The sequence below is a fragment of the Apis cerana genome, linkage group LG6 (genome assembly GCF_029169275.1).
Source record: "Apis cerana isolate GH-2021 linkage group LG6, AcerK_1.0, whole genome shotgun sequence".
Classification (NCBI taxonomy): domain Eukaryota; kingdom Metazoa; phylum Arthropoda; class Insecta; order Hymenoptera; family Apidae; genus Apis; species Apis cerana.
In genome coordinates, this window is record NC_083857.1 from 4164050 (window position 1) to 4186689 (window position 22640).

General features: G+C 36.1%; 1 protein-coding gene and 1 long non-coding RNA gene across 3 annotated transcripts in view; both read left to right on the plus strand.

The window, feature by feature from the left end:
• LOC107995467 (FK506-binding protein 2) overlaps positions 1 to 22640 on the plus strand; it is a 99055-nt gene that overhangs the window by 13865 nt on the left and 62550 nt on the right. The window lies entirely within an intron of this gene.
• LOC133666212 (uncharacterized) overlaps positions 9994 to 22640 on the plus strand; it is a 47423-nt gene continuing 34776 nt past the window's right edge. Inside the window, exon 1 of the long non-coding RNA XR_009830013.1 lies at positions 9994 to 21241. This is a non-coding gene — a long non-coding RNA (uncharacterized LOC133666212). The remainder of the gene's footprint in view (positions 21242 to 22640) is intronic.

Here is a 22640-nt window from a genome sequence, read left to right on the forward strand (position 1 = left end):
AAACATTCTCCGTAAAGAATAAACTTTTCGAAGAGTAAACTCTTGCAGTATGGAATACTTTTAAGCATTTTTATCCGAGAATTTTCGCGTATTGTGCAGCTACATATTATTGTGGGAATAAATTATTTCATACCTTGTAATAATATTTCAACGGCACTTTGTTAAAATATCAAATACTTTTACGAATAAGAAGAAAGTGATTATTGCAAAGAGATTAAAATATGAACTATTATACGATGGACTAATATTTATGCTGCAAATTTCATACAGAAAATATGTCACATTGCGCTAAATTATGCAAGATAAATGCATACAAATAATCTTCTCTTGAACGCTCTAAACTATCTCAGGGTTATTTACAGAGTTACTTAATCTCGTTACCGTGTTAATTAATCCACTTAAGGAAAATAATCGATGCGATTATCCATCCATCCTTCATAAATTATACACCAACTGCTACAATAGACAAGCTTTGAATACGAAGCGGAAAGTACAAAATGGAAATTAAAAAATCTTCGAATCATTAATCTCGTTTTCTTTTAAAAATGTCTTCTCGATCCTCTTCGCGTTTCTTAAACTTACCACGTAAGAGAAAGAAAGAGAGAGATAAAAAGAACTTTTTAATTTTCACCACCCCTCCAGAGTGTCGTGTCCCCTCGCCAGTCACGCAGCAACGTTAAAAACTTCTCGATTACCCCTTTTCACCCCGGTCGCATCAGGAAACCGATGCACGTAACCCCGTTCCCATTCACGAGATCAATTATTCGCGCGCGAGCAAGTTGGCCGACGCAGGCCCATAATTTTCCCATGTTTGTTCTAGCCGCAACGTAGCCGAAGCAACAGCGTGTTCGAAAGTGTACGTGCACCCCAGCCTGTTTAGCGTGCAGACCACGAGCCCCCTCCCTAGTCGATTACCTTGAAAGTTCATTCGTGAACGCAAAGGTGGCGGCATCGAAGGGCCGATAACGAGGAGGCAAGGCACGATAACGTTATCGTTCTTGGTGAACCTTCGTCCTTCTCTCCTTCCCTCCCCTCCCCCGTATAGACTCGTTCCGAAGTGTGTTCGTAGCGTGCACCCGTTATCTCGTCGTGCACGGCTTCCTGGCTGGGGACTAGCATCCAAGAGACCGCCAACCACGTGCCCGGTATACCGTGGAAGAGCTGTGGTCATCGGTGTCCTTTATCGAACGTTACATGATTCTTCCTTCCTGTCGGGATGCTATTCTTTTTTTTTTTTTTCTTTTTGTTTCTCTCTGGTTTTCTTCCCTTCCGATTCCCTTGATAAAGGGTAAAGTTTGTAGTTCTGTGATGAAATTTTATATTTATGGCTATTAATGGCATCCCTCGAGTTGTTTGTTATTATATATATATATTGATGGAATGATGTGAATTTTGATTTGATTTCGTTGATAAAAATTTGTCAATATTTTATCGGCATAATATCGAAGCACTTCTCCTTTCGTGATTTGTAAGAGACTTGCATTATTGCTGTGTGTCATCTACATTTTTCAATTTCCATATTCATGAAGGCGCAACTTTGATTTATACTGTATAATAAAAAAAGTTTTCGTTTCTCATTTACTATGCTTTCCACAGTATGTATATTTTCAAACACGTAAACTATGAACAAGTCATCCTCTGACAGCAATATAAATATTGCGTGACTCTCATACTTACACTGACACCATTTTTTTTTTCTTTAAATCGTATATGTAAATTCTTTCATCGCAAATGCAATTCTCAACAAAATTAATGAATAATAATATATTCTTCCGCATCATGTTTCAAATTTTCTTTAATAATAAATATACCATTATAATTATTTCATTTACATTCGTCTAAAGAAAAGTAAAAAGTTGAAAGCTCGTATTCACATATTCCATTTTCAAAATTCTTTTTCTCCCTATTAAATATTTCAGAATAATCCTCGTTTCATTTATTAAAGGCAGAGATTACGGATAAGTTTTCCAATCCAAAATTTTTCCAAAATTAATTCTATACTTTCGAGCACATCTCTCACGTAAGTAGATAAACAATCGAATCCATATATAAGCATTCGAGCCACTATCGAGCATATTCCATATACGCGAAACAACTTCATCGAGCGTGGCAGTAATTCGAGCGTGCAGTAACGGTTTTCATCTAGATATGCGGATTGAACGACCATACGATGCACTTTAATTCGATACTGTCAATTTGGCGCAAATTTCAATTACCGATACACGATCAAGAAATGATTGCTCGCGATAACGCGTACCCTATCGTGTATATATAATCGTAACACACCCCCGATCAGGGGTACGAATTTACATTTTACGAGCGGGTAAAATGGAAACAGGCATTTATTTTTCGATACCCCGATTCATATTTATGAAACGAGGATATATACCGTGTACTCGATGCACTTTTTCAATGCATATCAAACGTACACAGTGAGTAATTAAACGAGTATTAATATCATATTGAGTGATGAAACGCAGGTTTCTTTTTTTTCTTTTTTATTGAAACGCTTTGTCCGCCTTGCGACAAGTATTGGTATCTCGCAATTAATTTTCCCGGTCGCTTACGATGTCAACGTCGCGCAACGACTAATTGTCTTTCTATCAACATAATAGAGTACGTAGTAAAGCGGCGGGCCATCAGTAAGCACGATCGTCAGAATATTCTACGAGGCTTCGCTGTGTATTTTACGCCGTGTATTCCGCTCTGAAGACGCAGACCTGAACGTGACAAGATAATTACCACGCCGTGAAATGTATTTACCTAATCCTCGATTGCAACTTCGCTAGAGCTAACTTACGTTGCCACGATTACGGTTCCCTAACAATGTTTTCGCGTCGTTTGTGCAAGATAGGAGAACTTCATTTTCGAGAGGGGGGGATATATATAATACGAAATGAAAGAAACTTTGAATGAGAATATCGAACGTGAGATTTAATTGTTTTATTAGATATTAAATGTATGGAGCGTGTGAAGAGAAGGGTTTTCAAGGGGAATCAAGGGGATCCAATCGATGAAAATTATTACGAGGAAATATTATTTAAGACAAGAGATAAGAAAGATAAGATATTGCAAAAATTGATATTTAGATCAGTTTAATTTCTTCTAGGATTGAGATTGACCCGAGATTTTGATCCTTTATTGGTAATTGGGATTAAATTATGAATCTCATTTCCAAATCTTCTGAGATCTATGATATGGTCGTTATTCATCATTGTCTGATCCTTTTTCTGAAATTTTATGCCAATGAGATTTGTATAACTCGTTCTATGCTAAGATTTGAGAAGAAGTCATATAATTTTACGATTACTAAATTCGAAATTTTGTTGTCTAAGAATTGTAACATATTTCTAGTTCCTTTTTCATGAATTATGAACATTCAAGTTTGAAATTTTATCGTGTCTCGAGGTTTGCTCGGAATAGTTGAGGATGTATAGTTGTGGTTTCAAAGTCGGAGAATTCTACTTCCTGCGGGTCATTAGTACTCTTACCGACGATTCCAATGTTAGGAAGTTTGTAGTCCCACGGTTAAACTGTAATTGCATTAACCTTCTTTGTGTACTTCGTGGCCAATCCTACGGTTCTGGGGTTAGGAAATTTGGAATTCCATGATATCAGAACGTAGATATCGGTAGAGCATAGATATTTTCAGAGAATTTACACAAAAATTCGGTTATTTCGAGATAAATCTTATGATTTATCATTTCAATAATAATATCATAAAAATCTATCAAATTCGTTTGAACGGTACAACATTACACGCTCATAAATTTTTGAATTCAAATTCATTCAATTTCAATTAATACATTAATATTTTCCATGTGATATAATATCAACTTCAAAAAAGAACAAAATTCGCATATCCTTGATCGAAATTCGGCTCATAGAAACATACATTATCAGAGACTCAAGGAAAAGGAATATCTTTCACGGATGGAATTATTTATTTATCGCGATAAAATTTACGAAAGATAGCACTTTGACTTTGCCGCTTATGCCCTCGAATAGGAAGAAAATTTATTTAATATATTCAATGTTGATGACGCTTTATGGATCCTCTACCATGAATATGGAAGGTGGAAAAGAGTAGGGATATTTTTCTAAATATCCATTTTTCCACACGCGTTTGATACGGATTTCGACATTATCGATATAATACGTTATATTTTACAGTCGTCTTTCGTTCACTTTGATCAAAAAATCGAAATCTCTTCAACTCTTTTCAACTTTAGCTGCGCATAGAACGCACATTAATTAACCTATTATTATTAATTAACCCAAGTTTTATTTCCAAATGTCTTACGTAGAACGGCAATTCGTAGAATTTCTCCGGCGATAAGACGCGTTATAGTTTCTAATTGTCGAGGAATAATCACGGGCACCGTTACTCAGACGGTAATGGGGCGGTATTGGCTTAAAGAGCCAATTTGTAGTCGGAAGTGCAGATGTGATATTACGATACGTTTCCATTAGTATGAACTGTACATATTCGCCCGCGGTGAGCGTTACATTAAACGCAATTTGCAATATTCATTCAACCCATCCAACCCACGCCAACAGAGAAAGAGAGAGAGAACCCTTTGTCGGCTATGCCGCATGCGTGCGCCCGCATTCCCTCTTTTCCCTCGCTCCTTTCTTGAAATTTGATTTTCCGCATTATATCCAGATTCGTGAGCGTAGAAAGATCCCCGTTCCAGACGCGTCGGTCGTGGAATTTTATTCCTCGTTTCCTCGATCCACTGTTTCACCGAAATTCCACATTTTCGTGGCCGTTAAATTAACCGTCCACTGTTAATCTTAGATACGAAAAATATCGGCAAGCTTTGTTACGTTGATTGTAACGGTAATTGAAATTATTTAACATTCGAGGGATTATAATCGAGGTTAGTTCGATCGACAGAATTTTATTACTACAGCTTCATCCCTTAGAATGATAAATTAAAGAAGAAATAGATTTATCTAAGATACTTCGTTATTTATTCGTATATATTTAAGAAAATTAAATGAAAAGATCAATACTTGTATATCTATTATAACGATGAATAATTTGTAATTCAATACAAAAGTGAGAAATATCGATGGCTCAATTTATACCATTCTCAAACTTAATCTCTCTCGTTAAACTCATCTCCTTTACAATCAACTCGGGATAAATGTTACACCGATACGTTCCACCGATATATATTACACCCAGTCCATATCAAAATAGAATACACTTACACAGCTAATACAGATCCCCCTTTCAACACTCGAACAGCATCGAATTGTTCGAGCGATCCTCCATCATTTGGCGAAATTTCCGGAGGGGGAAGGAGGGTTGCATCGCAATTTTCCCTCTGGCGGGATTATAAACGCCCGTTCTAACCCTGGTCCCGGCCAAGTGCTCCTTCCGTTATTTACGGCGTCGGAAGATACTCGAGCCGGCCTCGATACCTACCAGGGTGAAAACTGCACGATGCAAGCCCATAAACAGGAAGGGAGAGCCAGGTCCGCTTGCGTCACTCCCCCTCTCTGGTGAAACTGTTCCAGTATTTCACTCCCTTTAACCACGCTGCCTGGTGCCACTTTTTCTCCCCTCCCTGCGCTCGTTCACGCGCGAGGAAATATCCTTCCGGCGTGCGCAGCATCTCCGGTTACGCGGACCTCCTCGTTGACTTCCTTCTTGCTCTCTTCTTTCTTTTTCTCCTCTTTTTAACTACCCTCCTTTTTAACATCGCGAAATCTATCCCACCAACGCGAAAGGAGGGAAGATGGAGAGGAGAGGAGATGAGTAGGGAAATAATTAGGGAAGCGTACAGCGCTGACCGTACAGCGCTCGACTCTTCAACTCGTTCCGTATTTTTAAGCCGGCGGTGGCTTGTTTCCTTTGCGTGTCCGTTCCTACTTTTGGTCTTTCCACGGCCTTTATACGGGCTCGTCCAATTACATTTCTGCCCGCTGTATTATTCATTCGGTGGAGCGAGATAAACTGCGTCGGCTTAGAGCGCGATTATAAGGGTCGTTGCCTACTCCTACTCTCTTTCGCTCCATTCATCCCTCGACTTTTCGAGTATATTTTGAAAACTTAGCTTGGGTATGGTTGTTCGCTTTTTGAACGTGCGTGCGAGTTTTCTGGGGAGAATGTGCGTACACGAGAGGTACGTGTGATATATGCGTCTGCTGATAATTTATAAGGGAATTTTTAACCCGTCGATATTCTATGAAGTTTGAGGATCTAGTTTTTGGTATCTTATAACGCTATTTGTCAGGACGAAACTTTTGGTAATGATTTATTGAATTCTTACTTATATGAAATAAGTTAACGTATTATATAATCGAAAAAATTAGATAAATATATGATTGAGTTCGAATAATGAATAAAAATTTCTTAGATATATTCAAAAGTTTATATATGAAATGAAATAATCTGAAACTATTAATTTGATTAATTAATTTATAGTTAAAATTATTCAAAACTACGATACACTTCAATTCTTACAGTTAAAATCTGAAAACTTAATTTATCAACTTTAACATTGTACAATCCTAAAAAAAAACATACTTAAGGATCACTTTAAATAACATTTAAAACCAAATTTTCAATAATTTATTCTCAACTACGACTATTGCACAACTTTGAAATTCCATTTAAAAGCAACGAGCGGAAATTCCTTCGAGACGTTCGAACGTAATTATAGATCAAGGTATCGAAAGGCATCTTTTAAATCTTTTATTTGCCGCATTGAAGAGGAGTCCGGATCTCGCAATCAGCCTCGAGTAGCCGGGCTTCGTTATCCAGGCCGACACGGGCGTCGATACCGGGGTTGTAATCGAACGCACTGTATTTTTAATTAAGAAACAAGGCTTATATATATATATACACACACACACACACACACACACACACACACACACACACACACACACACACAGTTCAGTGAGAGAAGGTCGGTGGAAAAATGCGGGGACGTTAGCTCGTTTCCTTGCGCAACGTTACTGGATTTAATTAGTACCGACTCTCGTTTTTCGCTCTCTATCTCGAGGAAATGAAAAAGCTAGGCGAAGAAGAAGCTGAGAGAAAGAAGTCCGGAGAGGCAGGCGAGCGAAAGGACAGAGGAGAATGAAAAGAAAGGGGGGAGAAAAAAGGAAGAAAATGAAGGGGTAGGGAGAGAGGGAAAGAGACAGAGAGAGATCGCGTTGGACGGTATGGGCGATGGTAAATGTTTTTCCTCGTGGGGAAACTCGTCTAAAAGGGTTGTCATGGCTTCAGTGGCCGGCAACAGGAGAATAAAAGGAAGCGGAAACGTCTCGTGCCACGTGCGCTTGTCGCATATGCAACGAGCTTTAATGAAAAGCGTATAAAACGCAAATTAACGGACCGATAATAGTTCTAGGATGGTCCCCGGATTGTGGAGATGACGGTCAGTATGGGGCTTGATTGACGAGTGAATTTGTGTGGAGTGCAATTATATTTTATTGTTCGATGTGTGTATGTGTCGTTGATAGGAAGTAAAAACTGAATGGAGTAATATTCTTGCGTAATAATTCCTCCGTTTATCGACGTATCGATGAATTATTAAATTGGAATTAGAATTTTCTTCACTTTTATAATTTTGTTATTGCGATTATTTTGATAAAATTTTATTCGTTCCATCAAGCCTCTAGCTTAAAATAAATCTTTTATATTCATCTTTTTCAAACGAAGATAAGGATGTATAAGTAGATTTATATTGGAATTCCAAAGTGGATATTGTGAGCAGCGTAAAATTGAATGTATAGAGAAGGTTAAGTGAATTTTGATATGGCTCCATCCCACCTATGCATTATATGAGAAATGGTAGCGCGAGCTTTACAGACTTTGCACCTGTCATTCGCGATAGATCGGCGCTCAACGATTCTCGTAAATCAGACGCTTTACCCTTAGCACGTGATTTATATTTTTTGCATTTTACTTCACTCTATAACGATAAATCTCTAATTTCGTGTGAAATGAATTTAGCGGCTCCCATAAATTCCATAGATAGTCGTTATCTACGACTCGTGTTTCATCACTAAAATTGGTGAATTGCGACACTCGATTGAACAACAAAATACCAAATGGATTAGAAATAACGCGAACTATTCGTTTTCGAATATCAATAATTGCACTATTGAAACAAAATATTCTCAAAATAATAACGTAAAAGTAAAATGATTTTAAACCATTCCTATATTATTAAATTGCAAAAAAATATCATTATCTCGGAATTATTACGGAGAATACCCTCTCGACAACTGTTGAGGACTCTTGCCAAAGTGGGTGAAAGCGAGGAAAAAAAGAAATAAAGAATAAAAAGAAATTTTTATACGATATGTAAATAATCCACCATAAGGGAAATAAAAAGAAAATTGTTAGAAATACACGACTATTTAACTGTAAAATTGTATCTATTAAACTAAAAATTAATTCGAAATTGCAATGATTCCGACTGTTTCTTCTCTGGGACGAGGTGATTTCGTCTTTCGTAATTGATATTTGAATTCCAACTTTTCTCGTGAATCACGTTCGAATGAAAACAGTTTCCCTGTTGCATTATTTGGCGAATGGCGCCGATTCGAAGTTTTTCGTCAGGTGGTCACGTTATCTGACGAATGGCTGTGGGTTTAATTCGCAGAGAAAGAACCGCAGTGGGTCGATCGTTGCTGTTTCGACACTGTTCGCCAGAATTACTTTTCGAGCGACGCTTAAAAACTCGTTTCCATTAAACTGTGCCGTAGTTTCGTGTGGTTTTAGGAAGGGAAGTGGTTACAATTGGCAGTTAAACTGCTAATCATTTAACATTTTAGGAAAATTATTTTTCTTGTTTATATGACTATGCTTTCATTTATTTTATGGCTAGGTAAAAATGTTATTGGTGGTGTTATTTTTTTTTTTATAATTCTTGTTACGAAAGAAATAGTGTAATTTTTAAAGACTTTATATATTTTTATACGCTTTTTGGATTAACTGTTAAATTGTACAATTATATATAATTTTAATTATTAGAAAGGTTATACAAGTTAAAGGAAAATATAAAATATTTTAAAATTCCCTTTTTTATATTCAAAATAAATTTGAATTTCAAAAGAGAAAAATTATCGTAAATATGTACAACAAATATGAAATGCAAATGACGAAATATAACATAATAATTTCTCATTTAATATAATGTTTGCTATTTCTAATATCTATTTACAAAGTTTCTATCCTATATTTAAATGAATATCATACAAATTTAATAAATGTAACTCGTTTTAATATCATTTTCTTTTAACAAGAATATTAATATATTCATGAAATATCTTCAAAGGATTGATTCTAGAGGTCAAAACAAAAAATTGGTATATAAAAATGTCTATCGAGGTTAACTTATTAAGATATAAACTGAAATTTGCGTCTTCGTCACATTACTATCGCTTTGCTCATTTTATTTTCATCTCACTTCATCTAATATCAAAATTTCGATTTCAAAGTTATATCACCAATACACAACATGTCTGTATACAGCATCTTTTAATTAGAAATTGATCCGACGAAAGCAAAATCGTATATAGCGTATGGTATCTACATCCCTCAAAAAATTCTCTTTTTTAATATCTATTTATGCCTATTTACTTAATACGTTACGCACGGTCATTAAATAATGTATCGCTTACGCTGTACATAAGTTAATCAATTAATTATACATGTAATAAACCTGTTCGCAACTCGAATGCCTGTTCTCGTTTAGAGTAGCTTGTTTCGAGTATCGATCGAACTTCGTCATTAGCATAACAGCTTCATCGTTGTCGGCCTATCAGACGTCGATCGAACGTGAATCGAACTCGTGGATCCTTCTGCCGGAAGCCTCTCACGCGTCATAAACCTTGTTATAAATTTATGGTCAAATGATTCTTTCCAATTTTTTCCCCTCTCCACCGGTAAATTGGTGAAGTTTGATCGATTTGAATGATTATATTTATTTGAAATTCGATAATCGGGATAATCTTCTCAAAAAAGAAATTAAGCGTGTAAAAAGATACGTTTTATTTACTTTTTTTTTCAATTCATTATTCGAATAATGTTCGTTAAGATTAAAAAAAATACAAAATATCCAATTTTTCATTTCAAATTGATTCAAATTGACATCATATAAAATTGGCATAAACTAGAAATCTAGTAAAGGGAAACAAATTCATTAAAAGTAGAATAAAAGTTATGATAAATTGGGGGAAAAAATATCGTTCACTGTTTGGATAAATATTAAGATAAATACGTAACTAATTATAAATGTTTCATAAATCTACAATTTATCTACAATTTATAGTTGCAAAAAAGAAAACGCGTACGAGATCCCACTTTCCCCAACTCGAGGTCATCGGAAGTAAATGTCGAGAGTTTCCGCTAAAGACTTTCGAACGTGTCCCACAAATCAGGCATCGCGTGCGTATCTTGTTTCTGGAATCGCATAAATTTCACATTTCGTTCTCGAAACACCGAGCGTAAACTATCTCACCTAGAAGAGGATATTTATTCGTATATCGCAGAATATCCGACTACCCATTTCTATATTTCAGTTTCATCATTTTTTTTATATCCTTCGCAAAATATATCGCGCGACTCTTCTAGATTTCCACCATTTGGATACTTTTTACACATCGATTTCTATTACATATTTCTTATATTTCTATAACTTAGAAATTGAGATTAAAATGTGTATAAAAAAACATTTATTTACGATTCGTATATTTGAGAATAAACAAGAGTTATCCCCAACGTGTATTTCGAAATACTATTATATAATTATTCAAATTGTTATTGTACAAGTTGCAGATTATCGATCAAATTCATTCTTCAAATTTCCCAATTCATATTTTCCTCATTTCTGCAATTCAGAAACGGCATTAGAAGCAATTTCTAATTAACGTTCAACATCGATCGAGGATAGAATCGTAGAATAAAAATGCAGATTGCTGATCGGAAGTTACAATATTTGATCATTCATAAATTTGAGAACATAAAACAACTATCAAAAATATATATATATATCTTCTATCAAGTGTAAGGACTGAACCATATACGCGAGAGAACGGAGCTTCCGCCATTCAACAAGTCCCCAGTCGTGACATTCTTGAGGCGAGACATATTTCCATCCGCGGTGTTCCGCCGCCAATTTATGCCCTCCGGTCCTCGCTTTCGCCCATCCGCGAAATGCTTGACATTGGGCGAACATGCGCCGTGTTTCCACCCTGTGCTGGCCCTCTTAGACGCTAATTTACTCGCCTTGACGCGACACTAGCGTGTCACGGCTAGACAGACTGATGCGATTAATGCTTGTGTACCCCCACCGTCGCGCTTAGGATAATCTATACTCATTAGTAGACCAAGCTTTGGATAGAATTTCAGAGGTCTTAGGGAACGTTTCTTGTTGCTTTAAGGATTATGCTAAGGGATTTTTTTTTATCTCGTGATTTATGTATAAGTGAAGAGAATGATAATTAAAATAGATATAAATGAATAATGATAGAATTGATAGAATTAAAAAATTTAAATATAAATCTTCTTTCTGAAGATTTTATGCTTCGTTTCATTCGTTTTTATTTCATTTTTTATATGTATTTTTTTTTTTTTCGATTTGCACTGCACAAGATATAGATTATCCGGTTGAAACTGGTAGAAGCAACGAGGCGCGGAATGTTGTAACAACCGTTGTGTGCTCTACGTAAAAGAAAGAAAAACGACAAATTTTACGCACGTGAAATCGTTCTACGTAAAATCCATTTTTGATGCTTGTAGATAACTGTCGCGTAAAAGATGCCTTGTTCGCTTTTTCGACAAATTCAGATACAATTCGAATCAATTCTTCCGTAAAAAATTTCTTTTAAAACAATATCTATCCATTGTCTGCTTGTCTCGATGAAAAAAATAAAATTTCTTTATTCGATGAATTTTACGGAGATCCGAATTTTTATATCCGAAAAAAAGATAAAAGAAAAAGAGAAAAAGAGAAACTTCTTACAAATTTTTCATTTCTTATGATACAATAAAATTCTTTGTCCAGATATCTCTTTGAAAGATTAAATCTTCCTATGTCTGATTTATCATAAAAAATAATTAATATCTTTTTACTTATATAATTTCTTCATTTGAATTTGAAACAAATCAAAGAAAGAAAGAACATATTTTTATTAATATCTTATAATTCCTATATCAAAAAAAAAAAAAAGAAAAAAGAAATGTGAATTTCTTTATAAAGGATTTTCTTTCAATTCAATAATTTTTCGCTTCGATCTAATCCTCTCTTTCTTCATCCCTAATTCAATAAATGAAACAAAACTTCTTTGTTCCACGGACTCCACGAGCATTCTAATTTTCCTAACCAAAAGAAAAAGAAAAATAAAAAAAAAAAGAATAACCTCGTATAAATTCTTCATCTCTATTCTATCCCGGACACGGTGACACGAAATTTTTCGTCCAGATACCTCGAACAGCTCCGTCAGAATCATGATTCACCACGATATCCTCGCGTGGAAATAAAAAAAAAAAGAGAGAGAGAGAGATCCTCCGAGCCTTCGTGTCCCGTGCCGTGAACTCGAATGAGACGAAGCAGAGAGAGAAAAGAGAGAGAAAGAGAGAAACAGGTTTGGAACTGCATCCAGGATGGCTTGATATGCAGGACGAGGGCTGGTCTAAGGATGCAACGTGACCTCATCACTCGGCCTTCGTTCTTTCCTCCACGGTTGTCCGAACTGGAAAATATTCCTCCCCCTCTTCTCCTCAATCGCGTAGCTACGTCCAAGGGATCTCTGAAACCTTTTCCTATGCTCGAAACACTTTGGAGCCCGCAAGTTCTCGTAAATCGTGCATTTCACTCGAATCGTGTGAACCGAATGTCCCGAGTCTTTGGATCCCTTCGCCCAGTTGTGGACCATTTCCCGCGTGGCGAAATGTTTTTGGGACCACGATTCTTTCGTTTCGCTTTAAATTGCTTTCGCATAACATTTGCGTATTATATGACTTGCGAATTTTCAAGTTTCGTAGAATTTTACGTGGCAATGTTAGTTTTTATTAAAATGTAACGTAAAAATATTCTTTTTTTTTAAAATTATATTAATGCATTTTTAAAAACAAGAATTTTTCAATTCCGTAAAAGACAATTGTATAATTTCAAATTTTTATTTGTTTCTTAAAAAATTATTTGCAAACAAACTTTTTATAATATGAGTGTTTGATGCTTGTGGTATGATTGAAAAGAATTTGCAAAAATTTGAAGAATAATATGATAATCGAAATTAAAATTATTTTAATATCTTCGATTGTTAATATAACATATTTTACTTTAATTTTAACTTTTATTTACATTAAAGTTACCAGTAAATGATATAATTCAATCAAGAAAAATTCGATTCCAACCAATTCTCGTGAAAAACGTATTATTAACAGCTTTCATTCAAGACATTTTATCAAATTTTCACTTGAAATTTTCACTCATTCGAGACAAATGCAGTTCCAGCCATCGCGTAACCGCTATAACTCTACCGAATCGTTTTCCAACCTATTTGTATCTTCGATTCATTATTACACGTCGTACCGCCCATTCCCAGTTTTCGTTTAATTAAACCATACTTCGTCGAGCGAATTTATATACCGCGTGACTTTATACCCCAATTGACTTGCCATAATCGATCACGCGAAAAATTTACACACCTTCCTCCTCTAGAGCCACGAGTTTTTCACGATATCTCGTTCGACGCCCGACACGATAGATGCAACATTTTCGCCCTATTCCCCACCGTCTTGTCAATCCTCCAACAACGTCGCTCTCGATCCGAACAAATCGGCCTGCACGTCCATTTTCGACTCGAGGGCACGAGAAGAATGTTCTCGGGACACGTGGCTCCCTGGTTCATGCGGCACGATAATCGATTCGTGGCCGGATCGATGGGGATCGCGTCGAGAAACCCTTCGTGACCTTCTTCAACTTCTTTCTCCATCGGAACGAATAGGGTACGCGACAAAGTGGAGTGGTACACGGATAAAAGATTCAGTCGTTTTCTCGTTCGAGGACCAAGGTATTCCTACCCTATTTCACTTCTCATCTATTTCCTCCATTGCTTTAGTCACTCTCTTCTCCCTTTTCTCAACCCCTCCTTCCCTCTTCGTTTACCACGTACCACGCGAACCAGATGTCGCGTTGACTTTAGCCAACCAACTCGATTTCGCGACACGTATGCGACCAGCACGATTAAACTTTAAACCTCTCCATTCCATCCAAGGAGATTCCATCCCGCCACATGGTGTCCTCTCTGTTAACTCTCGCTACGAGCCGTTACTCGCGAAGTACTCGCGAAGAGGAGCAGATCGCCCCAATCGCGTGCAATCCGTTTCTTTGATTCGATAAAACCTCCTTGTTAATTTATTAGCGCCGATACCGCTTTGATCCCGTTTCCAATTCGATTCCGGTCCGAAAGGGGAAGGGAGGATCTCGTCGCATTAAAGTTCGCCGCGCGTGAATGTTGGATGACAATGTCGATTGGAGGAAAGCATCGAGATTGAATCTCGAGGAAACTCAAACTGTTTACTTGGCTACCCTCTTTTCCGGTGATTCACGGCTACGAAGGGGGAGGGAATGGGGGAATTGGGGGAGAAAAAGTTTTGGGGAGTCGCGAGTCACCGGTGGATTTCGTATGCAGCTGTGAGTGACAGCGCTCCTTAAGCCTGAAGGCCATCCACTCGGCTTATAAATTATTAATTTTTCTGAGGTAGAAGGTGGGACGCAGATGCGCGCCGGAAAGTTGATTATTCGGGACAACTTGCCGCGATAAATCAAGGAGAACAACTCCTTTAAAGTTTGATGGTCAATTGGCTAGTCGGCAGAGGGGAATAGGATATTATTTTTTGCATCTTAAAGCAACAAGTAAGTTTGAATTCGTAAGTATTTTTTGACAGGGAAACGGGGATCGAATGTTTGGAATTGGAAGATGAGAAGAAAATTCGAAAAGAACGATAAGAATTAAATAATTCAAAGGATACGAAAGGATACTAGAATTATGGAATATTATCGACAAATATACGTCGACATCTTTTAGTTGGCTGGAAATTAGTTTCCAAATTATTCTCACCTAGCATTCAAATAATACAGCAACTTCTTCAACAGTCTTAATTATACATACATGTTACGGCGGATGTATTAATTCAGGATGCGTGTACACTTCTTAGTCAATGTATGCACATGCTAATTCGGTAAAGTAAATGCATTCGCAAACAATGAAGTTTAAATTCTTGCTAAAAGCGCGTTACATTACGCAAATGGATACATTCACCTAATAAGATTAGAAAATATATACTTGCTGATAATTTAAAACATATAATATATAAATATATCTACTATGCAATATTATAAATCGCTGACAAATCGAGATTACGTAGATGATTCAATTTTAAAGTTATGCATCGTCACAAATATATATCGCAGTAAGATAAACAATACGAAACGGATGAATTGAAATAGATTAGTATAAGATAAACAATGAATCATTCCACTGATATAAATATACAAAGTGGAAAGCCTCGTAATCTCCTTTGTGAATACAAAGGATCTTATTATTAGACTAATCTACAAATTTATTAAATTTACTATACTTACCATAAAAATATGAATTTCTATCATACTATCGTAAATATGAATCGTCTAGATTGATAAATTTGATTAACTACAGCTGTGAAGCACAAATTTCCATCCCTACATCAAATAAAATTCTCGTATAACAGCTCTTCGATATTTCGAACTCAGGTGTCTTCCGTTAAATTCACGCCCCGCTCATCGTCATCAGCGTTTCATCATTAATTCCACGCGTCATCCGACCCTCTCTCACCAACTTCCAAAACTCGTGAACCACCTTACCCCATCGATTATTTCCGAGCTCTGCGATTCGATCTTCCGCTTCCGGTAACCAAGTGTTTCCAAGAGAGAGAGAGAGAAAGAGAACAGGATTGAAGAGCAAACCTACGTTCCTCCGCAATTTTTCACCACCAACAATGCAAGGGTGGAATTAGAAGCGCGTGGATCGGCGTTAAACGAGGGCTAACTCAGAGGAGTAGAGAAGGATAAGGTTCGGTTTCTAGAAAAGGGAAGAGAAAGAGCGGAGACCCGCTGAGTTTGCTCCCACGAGATATCGAACTTTCCCTCTTCCTCGCTCTCCATGCCGAGTTTATAACGCGATCCTGGTGCAACTCATCGATTCGGTTCACACGAATTTCTTACGTATGCGAACGATGTCCAATTGTAACGGCCAGGTGAATTCGATTCGGAAATCGTCGACTCTTAAAGCCACTTCTTTCGCCCGATTGTTATCTCCATCGATCGTTGAAACGTGAATAATTCGGTAAAGGGAGAGAGAATGAGAAAAAAAGAGAGGATAACTGTCCTCGATTTGCTCTTCGACAGTTGGATAGGTTTTTCGGAGAATAAATGGCAGATACAAAGGATTGTGAGTTTGCATGATATATTTTGTTTCTTTTTCCCCTGTTTTTTTAAAATTTGGGATTTAACTTAAACGAGTATTTTAAGAGCGTTGCTTTAATCTCTTAGTTATTGATTTATAAATTATAGAAGGAAAGGGATGAAGGTTCGAGTCGATTAAGAATTTAACGTGTTGATAGAAAAACAATTATTCGTTCTTGAGAGATAAATAATATTAAAATAAAGAAGAAATTGAATGTATATATTAATCATATGATTTGAATATTCTTGTAAAGTAAGTACAAAAAAATTCGATATTATATTTTCACGTTTAAAATATTATACAGAGTATATATTCATTTTCTTAGGAAATAAATTCTCAATTTAATCCTGATTATGATTTTTGTTTGTTTAATTTTGTGTTTAATTTTATTCTTCGTTCTAATATCAGAAAATTAATAATTTATCGTTGAAATTATTTTCATCATTGATAATTAATAACTTATTCGCAAGACATGATATTGGTATTGATTTTGTGTCAGCACGTTGTAGCAATGTATTATTACCATTTTTATCAAGTTCACTAATGCAGAAAATAATTGTTCAATAATTAATTTAACAAAATAATAACTTTATTAACGTCCAACACATTTTATAATTCGAACAATTTTCTCGAACAATAAATTTGTTTATAACACGCTTGAAAAATATTCGATGCTGAAAGATTTTTAATTAATTACATTGTGTGACACTTGCATGATTGCATTTACTCAACACAAAACAATCCATTATTCTACTCTTTATATCCTTGTCCGTACTTTTATTCGTCAGTGAAGTGCTCCTTCCATTGTGAAAATTAAAATCGTTATCAATTATCAATATTTTCTCCTAAAATCGAAAATACTTTGCATAAATAACTTACAAAATGGATCGGTACGAAAAATTAACCGAATCTTATTAATAAAAAACTCTCTCTTCCTTCACCAAGAACCAAATAACCGTAAAAAAAACCAACTCCCTCGCTCATCCATCGCAATAGATTCACCCACCAATTGACTGTTCGAAGCGAGCGAGCACGTCCTGCCGCACGATTAGATGAAACGAGCTTATGCTTATGCTCGTTTAACGGGTCTGCCAAGAGAGAAAGAAAGAGGGGGGGACTTGTGCGTCGCAACCGATGCGTTGAAAAACGCACGAGTGCGCGATGTAAACGACACACTTTATCGAGGTGGAGGACGTGGAGGAAGAGGGCAAGGGTCGCAAACTCCGGTTTCTTTGATCGGCGATGCATCGAGAAACCGCTCCGTGGAATTCGATATTTCGGTGCAATCAAGTGCCGATCCCCCACCTCGGTTGATATATGCATTTCCTCTTTCGTTCGTCTCCTCTTGCTTCGACGTACACGCGTGTGCGGTGAAGTAGACATCTCCTGTGGGTGCACAACTCGCGTGAAATAATTAACAACACTTGTGACGATACACGAGCTTGAGCCGCGAGTCCCCACGGCCACTTGAAACATTCACCAACGACGATACGTGCTCGACTACGATCATCGCGAGAGCGATGCAAAAATTTAATCGATCATCCCCGATGTGGGACCTTTCGATATCGTCGAATCGTTTTCAGATATTTGTTTAGATCGTGATCGAACTTGAAATTTTCTATCGGGATATTTTTACGATTGATGATTTAGGGGGGAAAAATTCATGACGATATTTTCGTAATATGTGATTCATAATTTATAGGGAAAAAATAGTGACGAAATTGAAGTTGTAGCCACGTACGTACTCGTGGAAATTGTCTGGGGATGGGAAGTAGTGCGAACTATTTATCTTGTTGTTAGTGTAGGAAGTTGTTAAGCCTGTGAAAGTAGAACTTGTTGACGGATAAAGTACATTGTTGTTATTGTACAGTCTCTATCGTTAAATTGGAGATTCTTTTTAGTTGAAGATTCTATCTTAGGGAAAATTAAAGAAGCGAATTATCTTTTTTTACTTTTACTAAATTTTTACATAATATTTTTTAATTTAAAATTCTTATTTATTCGATAAATCCAAATTGATCGATTTAAAATTGGATGCATTTTATTTAGAATATCAGTGCAAAATTATCAATATATGTATAATTTTTTTTGCCAATAAAACTCATGAAATTTTTTATAATTTCATTTGCAAACAGATTTACATCACGTATTACATTTGATCCATGATATTAACGACTCGATACACGTTCAAGTTGACTTTATAAACTTTTATTTGTGTAAAATGAGATCGATTCCCAGGGGCAATATTTGTCTGTTATAATTAAATGCAACGTCAATTCGAAATTCAATAAACAATTTTAAATATTAAACGGCACGGGAAAAACAAACAAATAATTTCGTGGATTTATACGTACATGTGATTGGAAATACCAATTGCGTGTTAACCTTTAAAATTTCGCGCAATTGCACTCTTCTCTCTCCGTCTTTCTCTCTCTTTCTTTACCAGAATAACATTATCTTTACAATAAAAAAAAATGTACAAAATTAACAATTATTAATTTTCTCGATTCGATTTCCATAATTATTGCATCATTGTTAAATCGAATATTCTCGAAGATTCTTTTGCTCGATACAAGTTTCTCATGCGAATATCCGAGGATCACATGCATGGGTATTGCAGAGATATGAATGACATATCCTTCGTAGAAGTTTTAGCTGTTTAACTACTTACGTTCATTGTAATCTCTGCACTAGTTAACGCGAGTTCCCTATGGTTTTACTTGACGGTATAGCTATCAAAGTTCCTACACTCCATTAAAATTGGAATATCCTGATATGCCGAGTCCCATGTCGTGTTGTAATTTCAGTATCGGTATCGTAGCGGATCAAATGGTAATACCTTCCATCCCCTATGTCTGTTGAAACGTGGTTCTAGGGTAATGGTGAAATTATGCTTGGGATGGGAATGAAATTTTAAGCGGAGAATCGATAGAATAGAATTTTCGTGTTGTGGGGTCAACCGAAAATTTGTATACACGTTGGTACATTTTTATATCATATTTTTAATAACATACACGTTTATATATTCTTATTCTTTCCAAAAAAAAAAAAAGTGAAAAGTATTCTAAAACACACACGATTCAATGCATAACAAGTCTAAATTTTACAATTGTCATTCTATAAATATATCCATCATATATGAATTATAATTCACGAATCGTCGTTTGAAAAAGTATTTAAACAATATTATTTTTCTCTGCTTTAATTCTTAATTCTTTCACTTTTTTATCATTATGAACCAAAAGCTATAAATGTTCGACTTTTACCTCATGTTTTACGACGATAGAATGCTTTCCCTTCGTTAGACAGTCGACCTTCGTTAGGGTGTCAGATTCGAGGGAAACTTTGGGGAAAGTCCACAGTTTGCAGGCGGTGATGGAAAACGCTCAGCCACAAGGAATAACTTTTAACTTTCGCGATTTTACGACCGCGAAGAGTTTATACTTGCCGCGCGGTTCTTCAAAAGTCTGCTGATGCGGATACAAACTAACTTCTTTATCGCATGCTCGATCAATTTGATATTTTCAATCGTGAAATGTCTGTAACTGGAATTTGCTCGATTAAGATCTCGTTGAAGATCGTTGTTAATGTAGATCAAGATTGAGAGATCAATCAAATATTTATTAATAACTGAAATTTTCATCTTATTTTTCTTTATTTACCGCGGTCCTTGATCCTTCATTTCGATTATTTGAATAGTAATATATTTGGAAAAATAAGTTATTTGGATACTTGTTATTTGATTTTATTAGAAATATGGAATGATTTTTTAATAATACAAAATAACGAAAAGAATTAATATATTTTATTTTATTATTATATTATAAAGTAGTTATTTGATATTTTTAAGTCGAGTGAAAAGTATCCAATCCTGTTTTGGGGAATATTTTCACAACCATATCATGTTTTTGTACATAATTAAGTTTGTTGCAACGCTCGAAAGGCTCAGGACATTTTGTGTTTCGTTTTAATTATCACGATTAAGGTATGTGAAATATAATGTATTATAATAATCTTGATAAAGATTAAAAATGGTATGATTATTGTGCATTGTTAATATGCTATTACAAATACTAATAAGAGGACGTAAATCGTGATACAACTATATTTCGATACATCATACCTAATCCTACAGTGCAATTAATAACAGAGTTCGAGGAGTTTATCATTCATGAAGTACGTTAAATGCGAGTCACAATAAAAAATTAGCCTGTTTTGCATAGTAAAATATTCTTCTTAGAGAGCGGCCTGACTCGACTCTCGTTTCTGAATTACATTCGACCGTGTTTCTGGCTCGAATGAGCACGCTTTCTACAAGGCTTTAAACGCGGTCGCATGATCGTCTTCCCGGACTTTTATTTTTTCTGGCGGATCGTCAGCAAATTAGGCAAAATCGAGAGCTGCTGAACGAGAGGCCTCGCGCGCATTCGAGGGATCCGCATTCTTCGCTCCGCTTTCACATTTCTTTTACGGTCCATCGGTGCGAGTTTTCGAGCGGGTTGTGACATCTTCGTGATCGTTGCTCTCCTTTTTTCGTTTATGGATGTAGTTGTTTCTGGAACAAAGATTGATGGTTTATGAAGCGAGGTGAGAAAGTGTTACGATGGAAAATTTCGAATGTGTTTGTTCATTGTGTGGAGGAGGATTTCTGATAATGATTGAAACAAATTTTATCAATCTAATAAAGCATTTCTTTTTTTATTTGTTTCAGGTGAGTAAGCAGTAGTTGGAATAATTGGTAGTTAAAATTAGGAGGAGGGTGAGTTCAGATTTTAAATTTCGTACTTTAATTATTCGAAACTATTAATTTTAAATATCATTTAACGCTGTTAAATTACTTTGGCAAAGTAATAATATGTCTCTTTTATATACATCTTAGAATTTCAATTATAAATGTTCGAAAGAAATTTATGACTCAATTCAAATAACATTTTAACAATAAATCCTAAACTCTTAAAACTTAAACTCTTAACTAACTCCATAACTCGAATTAGTCATCTTACACATCTTTCACCAAGTTCTGCAATCGATCTTAACTAACGAGTCTCCTTCATTCAACTACCCCTATATCCTGAACTATAAACTTCCTTTAACTCTGCAACAACTAATTCCATAAAATATTCAATAAAATAATCATTCTAAATATATCATACATAAATGATTGTACAATCCGAATTCGCGTTGAACGAAATCTAAAACTGATTCAAACAGAACAGAAGATATCGATATAAACAGTATAATAGAAACATTGTTATACGAAGCTTCACCAATTTTATCAAATCTAAATCGTTATTCCTATAATACACAAGAGAGTTGACCATAATTAAAACAATACAAACGAATGGAAATTGGGAAAAATACAGACTTTTCACGAAATTAGCGATCGGCTGTATAAGGAGCCGCAAAAACTCGCAAATATCGTCGACCCATCTTCATCCGTATTCCGGCGCCGAACACGCGCAGCCATGGCAGATCTATTGCCAGCCTGTCCTGACACATCGGTGCACCGCATCTTCGTGGCCGGTGGCCCGTGAGCGCGTGTACGTGCGCCTCTGCATATTATATTATCACCAGGAGAAGGTGGAAGCCATATCCTTTCGTGGGAGGGTTGAAGGAGGGTTTGGGCGAAGAGGGTCGAAAGACGAATATTCCCGCGGGGGTGTAAGCGTGTCTACGCGGCTCCATAAATTTCACACCTAAGCTTGGCCGAACACGATGCAGTCTCGCGGCCATAGGAATGTCGTTGCCGATAAAAAAAATTGCCGCAGATTAATCTGGATTAGCCCCTGATAAACTGGCCATAACTCCTCGAGCCTTTTTTTTTTCTTTCTCCTTTTTTTCTTTTCCTTTTTGTGCCCGGTGAAAAGATATTAACGTTGCTATATCTATCCAGCCACCCGTTGCTATATCGCCGTGAAAATATGCTCGACACGTTGGAACTGACGAATCGTGGAACACGATATTTCGTTTCCTACACGAGCGAGGAGGAAAGGTATTCTTGAAGTCTCTTTTGAAACTATCTTTGCAATTGCGTTGAACGAGATATGTGTAATAGTTAAATGTGAAGATGATTCGATGATAAAAATATGAAATGGTTTTAGAATTGCGAAGGAAGATAATTTGCGATTTGAAGAACTTGGAACTCGAAAGATTGCGAA